The sequence below is a fragment of the Pygoscelis adeliae genome, unplaced genomic scaffold (assembly GCF_000699105.1).
Source record: "Pygoscelis adeliae isolate BGI_AS28 unplaced genomic scaffold, ASM69910v1 Scaffold261, whole genome shotgun sequence".
Taxonomy (NCBI): domain Eukaryota; kingdom Metazoa; phylum Chordata; class Aves; order Sphenisciformes; family Spheniscidae; genus Pygoscelis; species Pygoscelis adeliae.
The window spans coordinates 58,550-65,568 of record NW_008824115.1 but is presented as its reverse complement, the minus strand read 5'-3'; positions in this window follow the sequence as shown (position 1 = coordinate 65,568).

The window sequence follows — 7,019 nt, the reverse complement described above, 5'->3', positions numbered from 1 at the left end:
GTGTTTATTGGAGGTCATGCAGCGTTGAAGGGGGAAGGTTGTATCTGGAGTGGAGGGAATCAGTGCTTTACTAGGTCCTTCAGAATTCTGTGTTCATGGATTAATTCTGTGACATCACTTATTCACCGGGTCTTTTCATGGTGGCAGAGCAATTTCTATGCAAAAAAATAGTAGCCAGCAATGGAGGTAGAATGCCACTTCTATCTTGTGCAGTGCCGTGGCCTGAGAAGTTTGTGGTTCTACAATGTCTATAGATGTATGAGCTTCAGCATCAGGTAGGTCTCAAATAATACGTACTGTTGCTTGGACAGATAAACTTTTTAAGATGCCACTTGCCTTGTTTCATTATGCTTGGTACTGTGGAAAACAGTACATCAGCAATCCTTTCCTGATTTTATTAACTGCTTCACAGTTCTGTTTTACCTCATTTTAATGAGCCTCTAAAGGATGTTTTGAGTGCTGAACAGTCATTCCTCTGGTCGACACACCTTTTTCATTCTAGAAAGAGGGTACTAAATTAGATTTCAGAGGACCTCTGTTGAGAACTAGTAGTGAACTAAATGCAAGACCAGATAACTTGGCTTATGGAACAACATCATTTCAGATGCATCTTGATAGGTGCAGGCTGTGAGGAAAATACATGGGATGGTTTGGGAATCCACATTCCCTGTCTGACTTCTAGCATATGAAGTAGCTTGGAAAGTCATCTCGAGCAACAGCGCTCCCTTAACAAATGCATTTAATGGCTGAAGTCTTAATAGACCAGGAAAACAGTTTCCAGCATTATTTGAGAAACTGTGGTTGAGGGTTAGTAGGAGATACCTCTTCTTTTCTCAGAGGTCAAACTACTGGCACGAGGGACGCTGGTGACATTTATACAGAGCTTAGTCCAGTAAGGTCTAATCGTGAGCAGGGCTGTGGGCACTACCATAATGTAAATATTAATTACCACTACAGCCCCTCTGGTAAGGACAAATCAGTACTAAAGGAGACGTAGTGCAGCAACCCTCTTTTTTTTTTTTTTAATCCTTGTTGGATTCTTTGCAGGTAAGCAAATTAGAAAGCTTGATCTAAATTTAAGTGATATTTTAAAAATCCAGAATATTGCTTCTGATTTGAGAAAGAAGGAAGGGGGGGGGGAATCTGTAAATGGATTCTTGGTAGTTCTTGGGAGGCAAATGCAGTTGCCAGTTGATAGATGCATGTGTAGTACATGACAGCAATTCTGTCTTGTAGTTACTCGCTTCTCTTCATGTCTCCATCTGAAAATAACTGTTTGGGAGTATGTTAAACCATGAACAAGAAGGAAATGTGAGTATGTAATACTTGTGAATTAAATTTTCCATTTTTTTACATCAAGTAGGATAAGACTAGTGTGCCTCTTGCCCACTTTCCTTTCTTTTTTCTGCAATGTTGTAAAATAACTGAATGATCTTGTTTTCCTTTGTTTGGGTCAAGAAATTTTAGCTGAAAATTGTTACTCTGTGAAAGAAGATTATTGACTCAACAAGCCTTCAATTTTCAGTGAATAACACTCCCACCCTCTAGCTTCAGGAACATGTGGTGCATGCATTCTATTTTAAAGTACAGACTGTAATTTAAAACTCAGGCAGTTTGATGCCCCACTGAACTTTGTTTAAGCCTGGAATAAAAGGAAAAAAGCTTCAAGTTGCAAAAAAAGTGACTAAGCTTTCTCAAAGGCTTTTCTTAGCCATTATGCACAGAGTTGGAAAAAGTTGCTATTTTTTCCAAGTCATTTTAATTCTGGATCTAGTTGCTAGTTTGTTTTTTTTCCTTCCTCTCGCCATTCCATGTAATAAACCTGTAGCTAGAACAAGTTTCATACAACACGTATGTGTAGAGATACCAAGTATATGTATTTCAGTGTGTTTCTGAGGTGCAAAACGTGCTCTGTCGTTGGTGCGCATACAGATTCTGTACGTGGCCTCCCGTTTGTGTCCTGGTGTCGGTCGGAATAGTGGGTCAAATCCAGTGAGAGCCACTGCAGTGCCACTGAAATCGGTGATATTATCGGGGGGATGAACTTACACTTTGTGTGTGTCATTGAAAATCTTAGCCCACTCAGTGTTCATGCATGTTTTACATTTGACTTCAGTGGAGCCAGGATTTCATGTAGGTGATCAAACTGATTCGTTGTCCAAGAGTCAACTTGTACATTCAGTTTAAGTCCCGTTTTTGGGGAAAAGCACAATTAAAGTAGTGCAGAGCAGCCCTAGGCGTATGTTGTCCATGTAGGGTTAAACTGAAACATTGAAACCAAAGTTGTTGATTCTTGAATGAGGTGTACTTGCTATTAAAATTAAACTTTGTAATGTGAAGAGGTGGTCTTGTTATTAACTTGTGTTTTGTGCTTTACAGGATTACTTGGTTTTGCTTGATAGATTGATCATATTTATTTAAAAACCAGTGTTAGGTTGTTATTGAAGTATAAAAACTAATTTCACTAAGTACTGTGAAAAAGATACTTTGCTATTCCATCACCTTTTCCGTTTTCAAAATACTTTACCTTTACAATGTTTACAATACCCCTGTAATAACAAAATTACTAATTTAGCATCTAAGAAAATTTACAAATGCAAAAAAAAAAAAAAAATTTAGTCTGACCTCTACATGAAACTTACGTAGGAAACCTGCTAAGGGATTATAGATCCCAGTAGTGGTTAAGGTTGAAACTTGTATTTAAATAGGCCAATATTGTCCTAAGTGGAATATTAAACTATTAGTAGCTTTTTTCCTGCAATGTTTTTTGAAGCCGTGAGGAGTTGTGTCAATGTACTTTATACCTCCAAATACCAGGACAGTATTGGTGTTGATTCAAGAATTCAAGAAACTAGATTTAATGGGTGGTTGAAGCATTTCCCCCCACCCCCCTCCAGTTGTTCCCTCCCCCAGAGGCTGCTGCCCCCATAGCCGAGGCAACTGAACTGCGCTTGTGGCAGCCCCTGAACCACCAAAGCTTGCAGCTTGAAATGAGAGGCAAGCTGAAAGCCCCCAAGGTTACTTTAATATGCAAGGCTGTAAACTGTAGTAGTGCGGGTGCCTCTGCATGCGTAGCTCATATGTACCTGCTGCAGGGGCAGTAACTGCACTAGCTGTCCTTTTAATCTGCTTAAATTTCCAAGTCAATGCCTTTAGGTTCTGCATTTGGGAATCTAACTCTAAAACGGTAGGGTTTTTTGGATTTGGGGATTATTTTTATTTTTTGAACATTTTACACAACGTGTGTATGTATATATAGTGTGTATAAAAGCATGCATGTCCTATCTGCTTGGTTGTTTGTAAATTTTGAGTTGATAGCATACTATAAATTCCAAAGCTTAATATATTCACTGGTGCATGTCTTTGTTCATGCCTGTGTGAACATTGGGATTACAACGCAGAAAGTAAGACAAAAGAGTATTACTCACTTGAATACCATTTTAGGAAGTACCTGAGACACTGTAAATGTTTTTTCTTTCTTTTATTTTTACCACAAGTATTCCTGTAAGATAGGAATTTTTTTTTTCCAGAATGACTCCTTTACTTGTGCTCACCAGCCATTGTGAAGTGTGACCTCAGCTTCATAACCTTGACTAAACACAGTAACTTGTTCCGACCAGCAACATCTGAAGCCTAGTAGTAGATGTCTTTTCTTTTTCTTCTACCGTCCATTCCTCTTTGTTGGGAATGTGTTGGCTTCTGGTGCTATTGCTGCAACTTTCATATGTAAAAAAAACTTTAGCAGTCTTTGATGTGAAGCTCACTTCTAAGTGGTCCCCGGTCAGCTTGCTGTTTCTGTGTAAGCAGATGTTTGTGCAGTCACGGTCAGGGTTAAGATTAGGCCAGGTTTCACAGTGCTTTGTTTGATTGCTTATGGTGTATCCGTAATTGCTGGGGATTTTAGGTACCATCATAGTGCAAATGGGAAGTGTTTGTAATGTATTATTTGTTTTGTAGTACACTGGAATCCCGATAAAGTCAGTCCTGTAGCGTGTGAGACTATTCACATGCTTTGCTTTATTTTTTTTTAAAGTTTGAAACAGGTTTTTAAATTTCTCTCAAATGTGCTTTCTTGAAACCTAATATCTTGTAATGCTTACGCGTCTGAAACCTTCCATCCTTTGCTGGAGCCATACATCTTACAGTCACTATGAAGTCTTCCCTTGAAGACAGCAATTCATGGTGGCTTTTTATAGAATCTGTGCTATATTGTGCTGTATGTGAAGTGCTTCTGAAGTGTGTTACATGTAAATAGGCTTCCATTATCAATTTACCTTTAAAAAGAAAGCTCTTGCGCGCGCGCTCTCTCTCTCTCTCTCTCTCTCTGAGGGGGGTTTCTACGGTTCTCTTTGGAAGGCACTGCACTTAAACTCTTTACATCAGTTTTCCTTAACGTCATGCAGGTTATTCTGTGCCATTTCCCACACAATTCCAAACACAGTTCTGCTCCCACAGGAGAGGGTCCTGTTTGAATTGGCAATGTAGTTTTGGGGGGTGAAGCATCATAGCATGTTAAAATCAAGACAGAAAAGCTGATAACATCAGCAAAAGGCTACTTTCAGTTCCCAGTGTTTAGGCTTTTGATCTTTTTCCTTCCATGCAAACAATTGCAGATGACCCTTTTAATCATCTCAACCTGTGAAATGAGACTTACAGTGTTAAATTAGAATTAGGGCCTGAATTTTGAGGCACATTTGAATAATTGCATTAGTATAGGAAAATATGCCATTCTGGATCATTTATTTCACATCATAGTCAAGTGACATGAATTTATAACTGAATGTGTGGTGTTGGGTTTTGGTTTTTTTCCCCTTCAAGGTGGAAATTCTTAATAGTTTATCTTCTACCATACTATTGAAGTTATCATTTTGGGAAGTAATATAGAGATAAGCATACATGAGATTTTGTATTCATATGTTTGCATGTAGTAATACATTGTACATCAGTAAGCTTTAGTAAGGTTTGCTGAATACACAGTGGTGGACCTAGTTAAGAGAGCAAAGCTTGTTTCATGCCATAGCATAAGGTGTACACTCACATGTACATTTATAGTATCATAGATGATTGATTTTGCCAATGCATTACACAAAAGGTAGTGAAATAGTTCTAAAGCATTATTATTTTTGTTTCTTAAACTGCAAACTATACAATGGCCGGTGCTTGTTTTTGAAAAGTATGGAAATAAAGGAACTGGAAGTGATTTGAGATTTTTAGACTCCCTTGTTAAAATCAAAATAACTTAGCAAGATTATATAGGTAGATGAAATGGTGTATGGATTAAGTACAGACATTGGCCCTGGTGAACTAATTCATTATGGCATGGGATATAACAATGCAAACTTATCTTTTGATTTTAGACTTTTATAGTGAACGTAAAGCCTTACCAGTTTTTCATATGATACTGCAGTGGAGATGGATGAAAACCTCCAGATTATCTCTTTCCATTATTTATCTTTCCCTTATTTAATTTACAGACCATGTCAAGTTTTTAATAATAGGGCTTAATGAAAGCTTCATAAAAAACTAATTTTTTCCATCCTGTTTATTGTCTCATTAGACGCCTACATGAAAGTAGGAAAAAAGTAAAGTTGTTCAGTGCAATTTTCTTCAGGATTTATTGAAACAGGGCTGTAAAATTTTAGAATGTGTTTGGTTTTTTTTTTAATAAGTAACATCTCATAGTTGTGGCTTCATTTGGATTCTCTCATAGTCCATTTTCTCTCCATCTTCATTCCTTTCCTTTGTTTTGCTTGTGCCTTTGAAGACGACTTAGGAAGACTGTATATACACACCACTGGTGCTTTTAAATGACTGCTGATTCTTCCTGCATGGCATGTTAGACATTTTGCCCCGTTGGAAATCACAGTAACAGCCTTTTTGTTCCTATTCTGAGGTATGATGAAGTACAGGAATTTTTTTGGCTCTGGAAGTCTTTGGCTGCTTCTGGCCACAGGGTTATTCCGGTGCTTAGACCACAGCTGGGCGTGAGAGGGGCCATTCGGGCTACCTACAGAGTTGTCTTTCTCCTCTGCGAAGAAACAAAGGTCAGATATCAGATCCTATGAAAAGCTGAGAAATGCACCCATGCACATACTCACATATACTGACAAACATTTTAGGTCTTTAATTTTTGCTGGTTAGAACCAGTGATTTCCAGTGCCTGCTTTTTAATGCCTGTATTCATAGTAGTACAGGTCAGACTGAAGTCAATCCTGTAAATCCTTTACCTTATTTTTGCCAGAAAAACAAACTTTCCTCTCCTGTATAATAATTTTGATCACTTGACCTCCATTTCCATGGTGATGTGATCGGAGGGCTATAGTCAGCTAGCCACGCAGGCTAAGAACTATCTTTTGTCACTTACAGCGTGCAATGAAACTACAGATTTGAAGAGTAATTAAAGGATCTATAGACTGACACGTTTTTTTCCCCACCACCCACATCTATTAAAAATGTAACTTGGAAACAAAACATGTGATCAGCTATGCAAAGGGTTTAAAAAAAAATGTTTATTTAAAAGAACAAACAACAAAAAAACCAACCTCCTTCTTTAGTCTTTAACTTTTAAAATTATTACTTTTCCAGCAGTCTAAGACATTCTGTGTACCCTTCTATGTATATTTGAATTTCCCACAGACTCCTGGTTCCTGTGTGCTTAGATGACGTGGACTCAGTTTTGTCAAAAGCTGAATTTTGTAGCCCACAGAACTCATACATTCATGATTAAACAAGTGCAGATCGGGCAGCTAATGCGCCTCCAAGTTCAGTCTGGGGTTATTGGTCCAGGGTCATGCACAGGATCCAGCTCGTGCTTGTGAGCAGTATGTACTTCCCAGTCTTGTCAGGGTGAGTGACAAAACCTAACAGCAACTGCTGGCCCGTGTTGCGCCTTGGACCGGGAGAACGTGGTTCAGGAACACAGTGTGGTGGCACGTGCTGCTCCTCGCTCAGCAGCGCCTGTGACCCAGCCAGCTAAAGGACTGGCATGCAATCTTAGACTGAAGCGTGTGCATGGGTGG